General features: G+C 41.5%; 1 protein-coding gene across 3 annotated transcripts in view; it reads left to right on the top strand.

Annotated features, from left to right (window-relative positions):
* The window catches only part of LOC109988579 (RNA binding protein fox-1 homolog 3), a 542,301-nt gene that overhangs the window by 2,856 nt on the left and 521,095 nt on the right, over window positions 1-18,350 (top strand). The window lies entirely within an intron of this gene.

The following is an 18,350-nucleotide window of genomic DNA, read 5'->3' as shown; positions in this document are numbered from 1 at the left end:
ACGCACTTTCAATACCTATTAATGTCTAAAAAAATGGGCTGCGTCCTATAAAACACGAGACAAATATACCAGTATAAAATGCTGAGACATACGGCATCATGACTGCAAGTTTAACCGCCACCATCACCCACTGCACGTGCTCTGACACGGATGAAAATTACCCCCCATTTATTGAGTATCACAAGGGAGCTGGGATACATAGTAACCTGGACGTCATACATTTAAAGAATTGGTGGTAGATTGCCAAGTAAAATGACTCTTGTGGAGTGCTGCTTTGATTGAAAAGACGCCTCACCTAGAGACAACAACAGAGCAGCGGAGGTGGGCAGTGGGATCCTTTGTAAATTGGGCCCGGTCAGTACTTCACTTCACCGTCGATGCAACAATGGGCTGAGAGCTCAATCATTGTACTGGTAGAATAGCCAATGGTGCTAATGGGGATCTTATTAACATTTTTTTTTTTTTTTAAAGTAAGCTAGCAAGATTTATAATGCCACATGACGAAAACAGATGCTAGAAAGAGCTACACATCTGCACAGAAGCTGTACTTTGTAGACATTATTGAACGCAATGGAAATCATCACGCATTAAGACAAGGTAAATCTTGTTTTTTCCCTCAGGGACAACCATAGAAAAAGATTTTGACTTATATAGTAGGTAAAGAGAAGCAAACAAGATCTGCACGCCATCGGACGGTGTCGTCCCCTAAACCATCGTCTTCCTCATTCATGCACGGTCTGCTCTGACCTCCAGCTCAGCGGCAAGGAAGTGCGGACAACAGGAACGCGAGGAATACAAAGGAGAAATCCTGCCTGCACATTATCCCATGTGCTCTTTTGTGAAGCGTCTTGAGATAACACTTGTTATGAATTGGCGCTGTACAAACAATGATTGATTGATTGATCAAGAAGCTCCTGTTTGAAGGATTTATTAATAAGTGAAGTTTCCTCAGCTTGAGGGAGCTTCTTGGTGTGGAGTTCTTGTTTGCTTCTCATTACCTATTCTTGTCTTTGGATCCAGCACCCGCTTAGGGATGAGCTTACCTTTTCTGATATGTCATATATACCAGTGCAATTTTTCTAATTTCCCTTAATAACATTAAATAAAAATTTAATATTTCCTCCTCGTTTTATTTTCATTATGGTTCATCTCGTATCCCGATGTCAAATCTATACCCAGCATCATGACACAAACTGTAATGAAAGACACCTGTCATTGGACAGCGTTGATATGTGACCATGTGGGTACAGCAAATTGTCTGTTTTGAACATGCTCGCAAAAACTAATTAAAAAAGTCAATATGAGAACATTGAAAAACAGTGAATGAAGTTTGATGTTTGAATGAAAAATGTGTCCGTCTGCTCGGAATGAGAACTAATTGAGAACAAACCTTGACAGTCTAATTGCCATCTGATTCATCATCATCACCCGATAATGTCTACAATAACAACTCATTGTGAACGACAGATTCCATCCACATCTTTCTCTTTCCTCATAAACATCCATTTTCATTAGAGAACATTACACTTTTACCCTTCAACTACTTCGGTAATTTATCACACACTTTCCTTGACTGTCAGAGTCGGACGCCGCTCACAAAAGTTTCCCCCTTTTGAAGGCAGTTCCGCCCTCATGCATACAAAACCCACAGCATGCAGTGCTTTCTTCAAAATAAAGCATTTTGCATCGTGTTGGTGGCGTTGGTACAGTATTTCACACCCGCCTAATCTCTTTATGCAGAGTTGTTATCCTAGCCCACGATGAATTGTATCACTACTATAGCTTGTTGCACCTACAAGCTGTTTTTAGTGAGCATCTCTGTTGGTATAAAAGTGAATGTGCTTCAGTGTGTTTGTGTGTGTCGTATTGTCTGCTGTGCTGTACTGACAGCACAGATAAGTCTTTTTTTTCCTGAGGCCTAATCCTCCTCTACACAAGTATGAGAGATGGATGGAGAAAAAGATGAGAGACAGTGAGAGAGCGCGAGAGAGAGACATCGATGTAGAACATAGTGACAAGTCCCCAACAAAACGTGTGTGTGTTTGTGTGTGTGTGTTGGTGAAGACAAGGCAGCGACGGGAAGCTTTCAAAAGAGAGCGGGAGCGGGATTTGCATGTGAACAAGGGCTTTAACGGAGCCGTGAACCGTTAATACGCATTCAGAGAGGGTTTTTTTGTAGCGAGCGGGCTGGAGTTATTCAGAAACAGGTGTTCAGCAAATCACAGCAAACACTCTCGCTTCCAAAATATTTTTCCTCCGCAGCTCGCTTCTCTGAATTCTCTGGCGCGGCGAGCTTTGCCAGCACCTTCAATAGCAGCTGGGCTTTAGTTCAGAAAACATCCAAAAAAAATGATTTAAAAGATGGCAAGAAAAAAACATTGCATCCATGTTGTTTCTTGTTCTTTAAAATCCATGTAGACACAAAGGAATTTGGTGCACCGAACAAAGTTTGCTCTATTTAGAGATAAAAGACGGATTCTGAGGTTTTTAAATCTTGGCCATTTTTTCCACATATTTTTGGGGTTTAACAAGAGGAATAAAATAAAATAAATTCTGACATTTCATTTGCTGTATTGTGGCCTGTGACAGCTGCAATGTAATCTTTGGGGCTAAAGAGCCGGATCAAACTGAACACTAGAAGTAAAGGCTCGGGTTGTTATGCAATCTGACAGAGTAAAAATGTGTTAGTTAAGATGTATCACAAAAGAACAACATAAAAAATGTTTACCTAGCAAAGGCTTTGGTGGACCAGCAACTCCTAGATCAGTGGTACTCAACTGGTGAGTCGGGACCCAAAAGTGGGTGGAGGAGCTGTTTTCAGTGGGTCACAAATATAAAAATTTAAAAATGATATACAAAAGCTGGTTTTGGTTTTAAAAAAAAGTTCTTACCCCGACTTCACACAGGCAGCATGAGAAGTTGTGGAAGGCTATTAACATGCATATTAACAGATCAGAGCCTCCACACTGCTGTTGAAGCATCTCAACACAGAAATTATGGAGAATATGAGGCTCGCCTATTTCCAGGGCAGATGGTAAACTGTGTGTTCTAAACAAGCGGCAAACTCCGATGAGAAAAATAAATAAAGCCAATGCAAAAGTGCAAAACAAATCCCTTGACTGTCCACTTTAGGTTAGCCGCTACCAAAACTTCACAGACACCTGAAACCATCCCTATTTACGGCAAGTGAACTGGTAAAGAGGGATTAATATTCATATTTCATTCATGCTTATTCCTTGTTTAAGTTTGATACATCTAGGGGTATTCTTTAAATCTTTTTTTCGGGTTAATATATATGTATGGGGGGGGGGGGGGGGGCGTCGGTTTTGTGGTTTAATTTGCAACAAATGTTTCATGTCATGTACGTCTTTGTAACCTGCTACTGGATGCTTTGAATTTCCCTCGGGATCAATAAAGTATCTATCTATCTATCTATCTATCTATCTATCTTGTATACAATTCAGCACACTCCTCTTTACTTATTCCTGTACAGAATACATCTTATTGAAATGAATAAAGCAGCAAGAAATGTTATAGAAATAGATTATGTATATGGATTGTGGCCTTTATTAATGTTAAACTTGTAGGGAAAGGCAGGGCTGATCACAAGACCTCAATGCTGAGGTGCACACACTCACACACACCCACACACACTCCCTTTATGAATACCATGACGACGCAAGCTGTCCAGTGCTGCAGCTGTCACGCACTTTACACGATGTGAAGTTGGCTTTACTCTCGAACGAAAATGTTTTTTACTCAGAGATCATGCCTATAAAGTTGTCTGCCTGAGAGAATCAATCAACACTTTTAGTTTAGATAATAATGTAAAGTGTTCATCTGTAGTAGCTAATCCTTTTCATACACATTTATATCATCGACAAAGCAGCAGGAGCAATTTAGGGTTCATTGTCTAGCCAAAGGAGATGTTGACATGTGGCTGCAGGAGCTGGGGATCCCTGACCTCCCGATTGAGAGATGACCGACTCTACCACTGAGCCACAGTTTGATTGGATGCATTTCACTTTGGAGGCTTACATTGTAGTCATTCTGGTCCATTTTGTGGCTGCAGGCTGACACAATGCACCTCTTTTTCTTTTAGACCCTCAAAAGTTTAAAATAAAATCCATCTTTTGAAAATAAAACAATCAACTTTTAAATATGATTTGATATCACTATCAATAATTACAACTGAATGACAAACTAGAATAGAATATAGCAGAGTATCACAGAAGTGCACACATCTCTTTAACATGCCTCAGACATCACCTCCGTCGGTCTCCGTAGATCATCTGTGTCGATGCCCAAAAAGTAGAAACTAAGCGGCTGCAGAGGAAAATTGCAGAACACTGAACGGCTGGATGTACGAGCTGTTCCAGCGATAAAGCGAGCTTGGCAAATGGCTGTAAATTGTCAGCCGAACACACCAGTTCAGCTCATTTTCCCATCAAGTCATGTTCCCCGAGTATATTACGGAGATTTACTGAAAGTGACTTTGGGTGCAGGAGAACTCTCTGAAACACAGAGGGTCAGCGGAGGATCTCATCGTGTGCATTTTTATTTTTAAAGCTCCACATTTGATTCCCTTTCGCCTGCGAGCTCGCTGTGTAATAGTTTGTCCTCGCATGTAATTGCAGGTCAAAGGTGGGTCCGGGTTCTGTCCAGGAACGTCCTTTACATTGACACCAGGTTAAAAAAATGTGTTTTGTCATCAGGTTTCTAAACTTTTCTTTAGAAGGTTTGATAGTCCCAGTCAGGGCCGTATAGGAAAATGATAGGGGGGGGGGGGCGTCCATAGGGGGCGCTCTGGCACCCAAAATGAGTGAGGAAGAAAAATAAGAAAAAATGTGTTTAACTTTCACTTGTGTTGTTTTATCTAATGCAATTTGCATGCTATTATTCAGTAATATAACAGTAGAAAACACAACTACATTTGTGTACTACTACTACTATTTAAAAAGGCTCGATTTTCTTGCTCAACCTGATGCATCAAAGCACCGCTGCTCGTTACCTGCTCATTGTTGTGGTGGAGGAGGGCAAATGAGTTATCAGAAGTGATTGACACTGACCATAGAGACGCTCTGGCACCCAAAATGAGTGAGGAAGAAAAATAAGAAAAAATGTGTTTAACTTTCACTTGTGTTGTTTTATCTAATGCAATTTGCATGCTATTATTCAGTAATATAACAGTAGAAAACACAACTACATTTGTGTACTACTACTACTATTTAAAAAGGCTCGATTTTCTTGCTCAACCTGACGCATCAAAGCACCGCTGCTCGTTACCTGCTCATTGTTGTGGGGGAGGAGGGCAAATGAGTTATCAGAAGTGATTGACACTGACCATAGAGATAAATATCAAGGTTAAATGAAGAAAAAGCTGTAAAACATAAAGCTGTATTCCAGTGCATGAACATGTGATTGGTGGTAGAATAATTGGTTGCAATACAACCAGCACCAGCTAAAATCTTGCAAGTGGGTTACTGGTCCCAGTATTCATGTATTGATTTCAGTCACGATTCCAATAATTATCCCTCTAACTTTATTAAACTTGGGATGAACTGTGGATACCGCCTGTTTCTTTTTGTTGTTACTTTGATGGAACAAAATTCAGAGAATAATTCCAGCTTTGCCTGAAGCCATGCAGTGTAATAATCACGGGCAGGACGAGCTGCTTTTTCGATGAAGTCTATCTAAATCCCCTTTGGCCAAGTTACTTACATTAATAACATTCCTGCTTTTAATTCTGGTGTGACATGTTTGCTTGTTCGATGATCGACTTTTATTTTACGTCATTCAGTCTTTAGACTCCGTGTGGAAGCTTGTGATGTATACAAGTTTATCCATCGAGTCTCTTTACTCTTTTCTCTTGACTTTATATTTCAAGAGAGGCAAGTGTTGTTTTTTAAATCACACAACAGATGTTTGTGTCTTCTGCAAAGGTTGTATCCATGATTATATCAAACTGACACCTGCTTTTAAAAAAGGATCAACAAGTTTGACTGGTTGCTCTGTCATTAAGACGTATGGACACGAGATGTATCTGCAGCCACAGCTTCCCCATTAGCTGTTTACAGATCAGACTTGTGGGTTTGCAGTGAGTATAAATATGCGTGAAGATGAAAGGAAAACGTATTGAATTCATTCATGCAGTGTGTGTTTGGGTGTGTGTGTGTGTGTTTCAGAGAGAGAGAGAGGGAGAGTCTGATGCCCTGGCAAGAGATGTTTGGCTCGTAGCCACAGACATCCTCATTAGGCTGCCTCAAAAAATTTTGCTCCGTATTGAAATGTTTGTGTGTGCACACTGTTGCTGCAATCACACACACAGCCACAGCGAAGTCAAAAAGTGAAATCTATGGCGGTTTATATACGAGGAGCAGGAGGTGCTGACCTCTCTGTGTGTGTGTGTGTGTGTGTGTGTGTGTGTGTGTGGTGTGTGTGTGTGTGTGTGTGTGTGTGTGTGAGAGAGAGAGAGAGATGACTTGCACTCTAAGGAATCTACTTGATTATGTTCAATGGAGAGCTTTCTCCGCTCAGCCTTATTTATGTCTGCACACTGCAGCCTGGACACACACCTATAAATCTGTTGCTGCGGCAGACCACACACACACACACACACACACACACACACACACACACACACACACGTAAATAAGCACAAGCACACTAACCACACACATTTCCTTCATCTCTTACACACTACATTTGCTCACATTTCTCTTACAAGATGTTTAAAGATATGCAGATTTTTCTTTTTTTTTCCAAACAATCTTTCTCAAATAAAAATCTTCACCCTAAGGGGTTTCAGGACCCTCTGTACATTATAAAGACAACCCTAACAGGCTCATGCACCCATATGCACTGCAGGGCTTGGTGACTTGTACTCTCTAAATATTTGGAGAAGGATGGGGAGGAGGGTGGAGGAGGGTGGCGGGTTCGGTGAGATTGAAAATCAATCATTTGCGCTGAACGGAGGAGAAAAAGTTGAGCGAGCAGAAGGAGACATTTTTAAGGGAAAAGCAGCGCGCAGTAAGCTGAGGAGAAACGGGTGGCTGCTTGTATAGAGAGAGGCTGACTGATATAAAGCAGGCATGCAGAGACAGTGTACACCTCCAAAGGCTATACTTTGATTAGAGGATCACACTGCATATGAGAAGCCTTTGATTATAACCAGAGTACATTAGCAAGAATGGGAAATAATTGTGGATCCTAAAAAGAACATGGACTTTGTATTAAATCATTATACACTGTTTAAGAGCTTTAGCAGGTTATAAAAGTCCTACATAGAACAGAAGTTTAGGGCAAGGACTACAACAAAAGGATATGATCTGACATCGCCTAGAGCTGGATTCACTGCCATCTTTTTTTAGTTATACTGAGGTCAGAAAAGTCCAGATATCAGCAAATGAGAGGAACAGCAAAAATGACGGCATGGTGCTTTCCTTTCAACTGAAATGGTTAATTGTTTGCAAACACAAAAGGAGTATAGTGGACCAAGATGACATTTTTAATGGTGGATACATAGCTACACATTAATGCTACAGTTACTGAAGAGCATTTTGAAAATGCTTAATACCATGTTGGATACTTTTAAAAGCTAGCTTTCTTTAAATAGTGTACTCATTTTCAACACATTTACATAAGTCTCAGAGCTCCCCAAAATATGTCTGTTAAGTTTTTTAACTCTGATCCTGTATTTGATAAACCCCTCTATTTCAGCCCTTGCTCAGAACAGGCTGTTTCTGTGTCTGTACCTTTAAATCTAAATGAGGTCTGTCAGACCACGCCCCCTCTCTGGAAGGGCTTGCTTGGGTGGAGCGGGATTTCCTCGCTCCATGCACATTGTTCTAGGTGAGAAAGCAGACTCAGAGGGCAAAACAAACACCTAGCTGTGGGAGTGTCACCCACCCTGGGGGAGGGGTTATTGCTCTTTGTGATGTCACAAAGGGAACATCTCCACACTGCCTGTTTGAGCACACATTTTCTGAAAAGTGGAACAAGCAAAAGACGAAGAGGATGGACTTTTCTCACAATGGAGGGGTTTGTAGACGGACTGGAGACACAAATTAGTGTTAGAAAAATATGGTAAAGTGTATTTTGCATGATATGTGACCTTTAAATGGTTTCTGAAAGCATTCTGCCGTAACATTTTCTTTTGACAAAGCTCATGATACACAAAGTTATGTCTTTGGATCTAATTTTTCTTAGATTAAGCAAATTGAAAATGCCAAGAACTAGGGTGTGGCATCCACTTTAATAAGAGTCCACTTTCTGAAGATTTTAGAGGTAATGTCCCCGACTTGTATGCAGTTAAAGCATGACTACCAGCTGCTGCGTGTTGCTTTAGACCAAGGAAGAGGATGAAACATCAGCAGAGTTCACCATGCCGTTGATGGAGTCATCACTCAGTGAGTTTGGAAACTTCCTGCATGGACACGACTTCAAATTTGATCCACCCTTGAGAATTTCTTTGGGCATGTATTCACCGTCTGCTGTGTCTCACTTAAAAAAGATGAAACACTCGTCTCCGTATGTAGACGATCCACTCTGTGATGTAGGCTGATAGAGCAGATGGATTTTTTAACAATCTTGCCTCAAGCTACGTTAAGACCACTATCAAGTGTCAGCTTGTGAATCCGGCTTCATTTTTCTCCACCAACTTCATTTATTGTCATCTCTCCAACTTTCTCAATCAGCAGCCATGAGGTCAGTGAGTAAGGCTAGCCGGAGGTAAAAACTGTCATTGGTCGCTGCTCTCTGCCATCACGGCTCATATTTGCTGTACGGCTGCAAAATGAAGAGAAGAAACAGACCAGTGTGTCAAAAAGTGGTACGCACATTCGTGTCTGTGGTTCACTTAACTGTTGGCAAATTGTGAAGAACTGTCTGACACTATGAGGCAAAGGGGAAAGAAGAAAAATTAAAGAAGCACAAACATTTCTATGGTCTGCAAAGACTGGGTTATGGTCCTATTTTGGGGGCTGAATATATAATGTCATAGTAAATCAAAAACAAAGAGGAGGACCCTCCTGCAGATAAGAAAACTAATTTAATTTAGAAAAAGTCAGAAACTCATCTACAGCAGAAGTCCAAACAAAATCCACAATCAAATCACATGAGGCACAGGAAGAATCCACACAAGGAACAAAACACATGAACGCGTTAGGAACACATATGAACTGTCAAAGAAGGGAAGACACACAGAGGCCCTTTCCGAATAGTCACAATTCAGTATGCAATGCGTACTTTTCAGTAGGGGGTTTCAGCAGACTGAACCCTCGCGGTCATTTTTTGGGTCCACTTCAGTAGACAGAACATTTAAGCATGGATACTAACTTCAGGGTTTTTGTGCAGTATGGTTCGGATGCTGTCTACTGTCAGGCTGTGTAGGCACTTCGCAATTCGGATGCACCCAGAGACTAAATACTGGGGGCAATCAGACACAGATGTGACAGACAAGACACATGTGAAACTGATGAAGGCCATCACAAAGGAAGGAAGTAAGACTAGACAGGATACACAGGGGTGAGAATGACAAAATTAAATAGGAAACACTGAAACTAAACTCAGAATTATCAACAGAAAAATACACAGGGAACTGAGACGATAGAAATGACAAAAATAAAACAGGAAATCACAACTAAGCACAAACAAGAAACAAACAAACTAAATAAAAAATCCTGACAGAATCGGCGCTGAAACACGTAACCCTGTTTGTGTCAATTGTGTGATGTTTATGATGATTTATTCTGATTTTCTTTTTACTTTATTTACCCCACAGGAGAAATTCAGGTTTACACTCTGTTATTGAGAGACATGCTTCACACACACACACAGGTCTGAAATACACACATGCTTAAACATGACTTGTGGACATGCTTTAATGGAGAGATGTAAGTGATTGTGGTTAGTCTAAGTATTTTTCTGTGTGTATTAGCTACAGAGTCTCACTGTCATAAAACAAATGTACATATATAGTCCACCTGACCTGTGCCACCTACACCAAGACCATCCACTGAACACATTGCATAATGTGTGATAAGTTCGTATTGTTTTCAGCCTATTCATTGACTGTTTGTCTTTATTTGACTGAAATGCTCTATCACACTTTTGATTTGTCAGTTCAGATATTGCAGACGATGATCAGAGCAAAAACCTCTCTGGTGTTTGAGACAGAGACTCAGATGTACGACAGACAGCTTTAATTCACCCAAACCAGGCAGGGTGACAAACCAGGGGGGAGGGAGGGGGTGACGGGAGGAACTGATCCTTCTTGGACGAGTGATATATGAATTCTCATCACTTGACACCTCTTCCTCTCTCCTCGGAATCACTTCTTGCTTCCAGCGCTCCCTCTATTTGTTCGCCCCCAAACTTCTCCATCTATCCTCTCACTCCTCAAGCCTCACCCCTCCTTCCTGTCGTCCCCCTAATTCTCCACCCTCTGTTCCTATTTTTGCACTCTAACCCCTTTCGTCTCTCCCTTACCGTCACATTCACTCCATCCCCCCCTTTTTTCCCATCCATCGCTGTCTCTTTTATTTCTCACCGTGGTCACCCTCAAGCACCCCCTCCTTCCCCTCCGCGGGCCGATTTGCCTCGCTCGATGGCGGGGTATTTGACAGGCCTGCTGCAGGAAGATAGCGCGATTGAATGCAAGTCCCGAGGGTGGGTGGAGGAGGAGGGTAGAAAAGGGTGAAGTGGTATTAGCTGGTGAAAAGGGGTTGGCACCAGGCGGCGACAAGGACAGGAGGAGAGGGGGGGAGGGGGGGGTCTGGCTGTTGGAGAGAGAGAGAGAGAAAGCAAGGCATGGGGCTTAGAGCGAGCCAGGCAGAATGATACACCCACCCCAGAGAGGGAGAGAGAGGCAGAATGAGCTGCGGCAGAGATGGAAATGAGTAAAAAGCTGGTATGTCCAAAATGTTAACTGTTCTAAAACTTTGAGTATAACTTGTTTTTTATTCAGCTTCCTTTTAAGGCATGGGACTTGGGCAAGCGTTGGCTTAGAGCGGGAGTCAATCAGCAGTTCTTCAGCCTGCATATGAAGATGTCTTGAGCAAAATACTGAGCCCAAACTGTTCCTGGAGGCATAGCCTTTGGTGTGTGAGTGTTAATGAACGTCCTCTAGGATAATAAGCAGGGGGCATGTCCAGACTTCTAACTAACGTGGCCCCACAGGGGCTCTGACTCATGCAGGGGAGGTATAAGGTATTTGAGAACACACAAACAAATTTGAATCTTTCTTTTTTCCTTACCAAGTGTGTCTACATTAACCATGCTTTACTGACATTTGAAGGTATAATATGCAACTTTGAGTGTCACACAGTATCTCAGACCAAAACGAAGCGACCCTTTTGCCATAACTATGCCCCTCAGCCCTCTGCCCCCCCCCCCTTCATGTTTCGAAGTGTGTAGCCAAGTGCAGCCGTTTATACGACCATGACGCTATTACACAACCCACACTGCCTTACGAAACATTATTCAGAATTTTGATTGACGTTGGTAAAAGTTTTTTTTTTTTAAGATTTATTTTCGGACTTTTTGTGCCTTTAATAGAGGAGTGGACAATGGATAGAGTTGGAAGTCAGGGCGAGAGAGAGTGAAGAATGACATGAATGAATGAAAGGAGGCACAGGTGATATTCGAACCTGGGCCGCCCGCTTGGAAGACCAAGGCCTCCATACATGGGGCGCACACACTAAGCACTGCGCACCAGCGCCCCAAGTACAAGAGTTTTTGAAGTGGTTCAAAGATTTATGTTTAAAAAACGGAATCAAAATCACAATCAGAAATATTTTATTAATCCCCAGGAGGAAATTCGGTCGAGCAACTGTAACAGGCTGCATGCACCGTCTGCGCTCCACTGTTGACTTAACTGGAGAGTTTAGTTAGCATTGCAGTCAACTTACTATTTTGATTTTTGACTCAAATCAACTCAAAAGCATGCAAAGAAATTCCACAGAGTCAGAGCAAAAATGAATAGAAAAAAACCCACTTATGTCTAGCTCAAAACATAACAGAGGTTCTCCTTATGTGGGGGAGGACAAGACCAGGTGGTCCTGCCAAACAAATGGAAAATCAATACAACAAAACCAGGCCTGACTAATCTCTACCTCTCAACAAACACAAACAACCTTTCTAATCTAAAAAAAAACTCTCTATAATAGTCATAGTGTTTCCCACCAAAGCTAACTATGTGTGTACAAAAGTGTAAAAGGTACCCAGCCTTACCTCGTGAACTCAGCCTACTAGCACATACCTTTTGTGTTGTCCTGATTAAACTTGATCAGAACAGTAAAAAAAAAAAAAGAGCTCAGGCAGGCTTAGAGAAAGACAGTGACGACTTCAGGTGTGCTCCTTTTTATTCATTGAAAGAAGGAGAAGATGCCAGCGATCTCAGGGAACCAATCAGCTGCATGGCAAGACGGCACAGGTGGGAACCAGTCATGCTGGGAGCATCTGAAGAGAAATTTAGGGAAGGGATAGAGGAAGGAAAGAAGAAGGGAAGGAAACACACACACACACACACACACACACACACACACACAGCAAACACTGTTCTGTATTATAGTCCACATAAAGGAGAGTGTATGATTCCTTTGATGCTGTACAACTGTGCTTTACATTCATCTACGACACGAGGCGGGATCAGTGAGGACTGTCATAAAGGAGGAATTTGAGATAGTGCGTGAAGACAGCCAAACTTAATAACAATTTCAAGCAGTTACTTCATTGTAAATCGACTCTCTGCTACATTATTTGTGACTTCAGTTGACACTGATTCATAAGCTGTGTCCCATTCCAGCGGCAGCAGCCTTCAAATGGTGTGTTTTAGTTGATTTCAGGCTACAATGCAAATGCCCAAGCTTCTTCATGCCAGTTTTTGCATATTCTTCAGGTGCACACAGCATTTCCATCTTTTATATCTTCTTATTTTCCTTCTTCTTCTTCTTCTTCTTCTTCTTATCTCTCATAACTGCTCATGTGTAAATTAACAGGTTCAGCTCCTGAAATCTCAGGAAAAAGATTTGATTTGGTGAGAGCAGTTCAGCTTCATATTTTGTAGGTGAGTAAAATGTAAAATAATGTAAATGTAACATTAAATGTGAAATAAAAGACACCCGACAGCAAATTTAGGTAATGTAATCTTTGTTACAAATGTAGTGAGTAATTGCTTTTGTTAGATTTTTTATAAATTACAAAACATGACATGTAAAAATATACAACAATTTGAATCAGCCAAGATACATCATTTTCAGCACCATGGACAGCGACATAGTGTAGCTCCTCTCCGTTCTTCCTGAACACAACAGCCTGTGGGTTGGATAATGTGTGTAACAATGTAAGAGTGTTAACCAGAAATATTTGTTTGAAAACTGTGAGGCATATGAGCTTTCAACATTTTAAGACTTTAAATAAAGTGGTCAAGTTAGCCGTATTAGCAATGTCCCTGTAGACTTTAAAGGTAACATATTATCCTCCTTTTCAACAAGTCTAATTAGGTCTACTGCAAAACATGTCTGTGAAGTTTCTTGCCAAAAATCCACTCTGACTCTCTTTTTTTATCATGCCTATAATTCAAGCCTTGCCCTTTGTGATGTCATGAAAGGAAAATCTCCAAACGGCCTGTTTGAGCACACATTTTCTGAAAAGTGGAGCAGGCAAAATATGGAGAGGATGGACTTGAGGGGTTTAGAGTTTAGCTTCTTTGAGTTGAGATTTGAAGCTAAGGCAAAGTTCTACCTCCCTCTTGAAGTTTTAGAGAGGGTGATCTGTGCATTTATAATGTCTAGATCTCACTATGGTAGTCCTTTGATTGTGGCTTTAGACCAGTCATCCATTCAACACCTCCAGCTTGTTCCAAATACTGCTTTCTTTTTGTCTTCACAGAAAAAGTAGGGCCACAGAACACCTGTGTTTCTCTCCCTTCACTTACCTCCTGTCCTTTAAAGGATCGATTATAACATTTTGCTGTCGGCTTTTAGAGCTCTTAATGTCTTGGCACCCCCACTCTTAAATCCTTTAAATCGCTTTTGAAGACCCTTCTCTTCTATTTGGCCTTGAGAGGAGAAAATTATTATCCCTAGAATTATTAGGATGCAATCTGAATTATTATTGTCTTGTTGTCCCTTTTTACTTGGTTATGCATTTTGCTCAACTTTGGTTGATTGTAAATGTGCTACAGAAATAAAGTTAACTTATTTTGACTTGGGTCCAACTGTCTTTAATGAAAGACCCTTGTTTTGTTTACTGATCCACTGCTAAAAGACAGCAACATTAGAGGAAGTTAGGGGCATTTCTGCTCCATCATATTCTGAAACACTGGGCCATTTTTTTGTGATAGAACTGAGAACTGATTGACCCTACTCAGATGTCAGCACTCCTGAACATTCAACGCAGATGACATTATGGAGGAGAAACCAGTTAACACTTCCCTGTTGTTGATAGGGGTGTTGCTAGTTTATTTTAGCTAATAGGGGCAGTATAACACTGTATGACTGTATGAAAGTCTCCTCATCAGACGGACCCTGAGAGGTGAAGAACTGACAAGTGACTTTACGTTTGCCGCTGCAGATCCTCGGTGGTCACCATCCTCCCTCGGCTGGACATTTCAGCGCTCTTGTAATCCTACATGATTGCCCTCTGTGGCTGCCAATCAGGCCTCCCAGGTCCAGTCAATAGTGTGGTACAGCGACAGTTGGGGACAAGGACATTTCCTTTTTGACTTAAAGTGCTGACCTTAAATCCTTAGAGACTGAGAAAGTTGCCAAACCATGGTACAGGACCGCAACAAAATGACAGGAAACAAAAAAATAATTTCTCCTCTTCTTTTTCTTTCCGTCTGTCTTCCTCCATATCGTCCTCATTTATCTATCTTCCCTGCTATGGCTCCTGTATTTCCCCTCTTCTCTCCGACTTATATTGTGTGTTTTTTTATTTAGCCCCTGCCTGTCATTGCCCATAAACTCTGATCTTGTATCACCCCTCACCCACTGTTTTCCCTTTTTCTTTTCCCACTTCATCTCCATCCTCCTCTCCTCCTTACCTCATTCTTCATCTCTCATCTTTCTTTTTTTTTCTCCCCTTGTCCATCCACTCACCTCCAGTCACCCCCAGTGCATCTGACAGCAGAGCGAGAGACGGGGGACGGAGTGCGGGGGGTCGTCAGATTGCTGTAAAGGGCCTGAGAGATGACAGCTATGGGAAAGGACAGCTGACCCCTCTTATAGAGAGAAAGAGAGTAGAGGTGGTGGTGGTGGTGGAGGAGCAATGGAGGGAGAGGAGGAGGGAGGACTGTGTGAGATGGAATGGAGTAATATCAGTGTAATAAAAGGTCCATTCAATTTAACCGTTTGAGGCTTGGCCTCCGGTTTAATCTTCTTTGTCTCTGTTTGTGTGTGTTCTGACACCAGGGCTGCTTAGAGGTGAGATTTTATCGTTAGCTTTGTTCTTTGTGAGTAATGTCATATCATGTGTCCTTGCTTTATCGTGAAGTATTTTTCATTTTTAAAATGGTTCTATTTTTTTTTGTATTTAATGTATTTATAAATATGACTATGAGCCAATCCAAGGAAAGACTTGAGTAAAATGACATGTGTAGTATTTGTCATCACAGAAAACAGGGCAAATAACAACAACAAAAAAACAAGTCCTAATAAGCAAGACACTTAGGCTCAAGATGCTCCCGCTGCTTCATCGGCTGTGTGTGAATGTGTACCAATGAATAAGCTAATAGTGATGGCCACTTTACGTAGCAGCCTCTGTCATCAGTGTGTGAATGTGTAGGTGTGACCTGTGGTGTGAAAAGCACTTTGACTAGTCAGAAGACTAGAAAAGCGCTATACATGTCAATGTATCATTTAGTTCCACACTGACTTTATTATTCATCCAGAGGTTGCCACTAGGGACAAACATGGACACGATTTTAGGTTTTTAATATAACAAGGGGGTAACTTTCCTAAGTTAGGCCCCGTGTCCATCTAGCTTTTTTTCATTCTGAGCGTCAGTGTCTCTTTGCAATTGATCTCAATGAGGAGAGAGACGGCTGCCTGTAGAAAAAGCGCAGCAAACAGCGTCTTTTTTTTTTTGCAAACAATCTCAAATGTAACATATACAGTGAAAAGCAAAGGAGCTATGTCGATCATGCAGTGGCCTTTGACTGTTGTCATAGAGACAGGACGGACATGCAGCACTTTTCTGCCCTGAAAAACCGCTGGGTGGACACGGGGCTTTCATTTAGAACAATGTTAAAAACCCATTATTTAATAATATACTGTGAAACATACTGTTGTTTTTTTTCAATTTCAAAGTTCTGTTTGATCATGTTTGGTGGCAGCGCACTCTGGAAAGCTCTGATGTTCTGAGAACGAGAGATGCAACAATTAAAATCAGGAGAATACTGATGTTTTTTACAACAACTCAACTGGCTGTTGATTCCAAGGTTTGTGTGTTGTTTCATTTCTTCTTTGTAATTCTTCATCTCCTCCTTCTATTTCTTGTGTTAAATAAGCATTCTGCACCTTTCCCCTCTTGTTCAAAACTCCCCTGAAAAACACAGAATGAAAAATGTAGAGCTGTTCACTTCAATAGCTCCATCTCTTCTTTTGAGCTTCACATTATCACATTAGCACCATGACGATGACGCTCCGGCATATGGAGTCTTAAAAAGGTTTAGATGACTTGTTGTACATGAACAGAAACACGTTTTGTAAACAACATTAACAGACATCACATAACTTTTAAATGTGGCAAGCTGAATATCATCATCATGCCAACAGCTGTAGAACAAAGACTCAAAGTGGATGGGCACAGAATTATCCAACACTACTAAGACTGAGTTATAACAAAATGTGTACCAGACTTGATGACAGCAATCAAAAGGAGGGCTGAAGCTGCTCCTTAGGCCGCTCAAATACACTTCTTTGTTTGCTGTTTATTTAATCCACCTCCTCCGCTCTCTCATGATCTTTAACATTCAGTTACCCGGCTCCCGCTGCCTTCAGGTTTGAGGTGTCACTCCACTGAATTGCTGTTGTGCATAGGAGCTGTAGCCCCCCTGTTGTCCAGTCAGGACACATTAGCTTGTTTCCGCGCAATCTGCCAGAGCTGCACCTAAGGGAGCTCAGGGGAAATGTCCCATACTGTATCTAAATGCTAATCAGCAATCATGCTTTTAATGAACACGGAAAAAATCTCACCTACAACCTTTTGCTTTGTAGGCTTTTTGCAAGGTGCCGGGACAAGGACGGGGCACTTGAAAGCTGATAGGCTGTGACTCTTTGATTTAATATTAACAATACTTCTAATAATAGAATGATAAAAGGAATGTTTTACATATGTCTCTTTCAAGTATTATTCAACCAATTGAAGTTAATGGTTATTATGTTTTGCAAGTTCATTTTTGATATTTTCTCAATAAAGAAATGGTAAACAGAGTTGAGCTTGTATGGCACTTTTCTGACTACTCAAGGATTTTACACCGCAGGCAGAGGCGCCTCTTGTCAGCAGGCAAGGTGGCGACTGCTTGGGCCCCAGACCAGCAGGGGGCCCCTGAGGGCTCACAAACCTAAACCAAAGAGCATTTGTACATTTTGCAACGACACTAGGAAACCTCCCTAAGGGGGCAACATCTGACAGCACTTACTCTCATTGCCCTGCTAAATGTTGCATGCTGTGAAAAGTTCTTCAATGAAAGTCAACAATGAAAAAAAGCAGAGGAATTATCTGTCAAAAGGGGCGGCTGTGGGTCAAGGTCGAGGGTTGGCTTCCCAACTTCTGCACTTGCACGTCCGATATGTCCTTGGGCAAGACACTTAACCCCGAATTGCTCCCGCTGCTTCGTCGGCAGCGTATGAATGCATATGAATGGGATTAGTTACTCCTGATGGTCACTCTACATAGCAACCTCTGTCATCAGTGTGTGAATGTGTAGGTGTGACCTGCAGTGTAAAAGAGCTTCGAGTCGTCAGAAGACTAGAAAAATGTCCATTTACCATTCACCAAAAAAAAAACCAGGAAATACATTTTAAGAGTATTAAACGTTGGGACACTAGTATTAACTAATACATTCACACACCGCCGACAAAGCAGCAGGAGCAACTCAGGATTAAATGTCTTGCCCAAGGACACATCAGACATGTGGCTGCAGGTCGAACCCCCCGACCTCCCGGTTGAGAGATTACCTGCTCTACCAAATGAACCAAAGAATACAGCCTGCAAATGTTGACAAAAAGATGCTGAATGCAGAATTCTCAGAGGGTAACTAAAGACTAAAAAAAAAAAGGCTGCAAGCTTGTAGAACTATTGGGTTATGATTGATCAATAACTTTAATTATTTTGTTTTTACTATT

The sequence above is a fragment of the Labrus bergylta genome, chromosome 21 (assembly GCF_963930695.1).
Source record: "Labrus bergylta chromosome 21, fLabBer1.1, whole genome shotgun sequence".
In the NCBI taxonomy this organism is placed as follows: Eukaryota; Metazoa; Chordata; class Actinopteri; order Labriformes; family Labridae; genus Labrus; species Labrus bergylta.
Note: the sequence above shows the minus strand (reverse complement) of the source record. Positions and strands in the feature narration are given on the sequence as shown.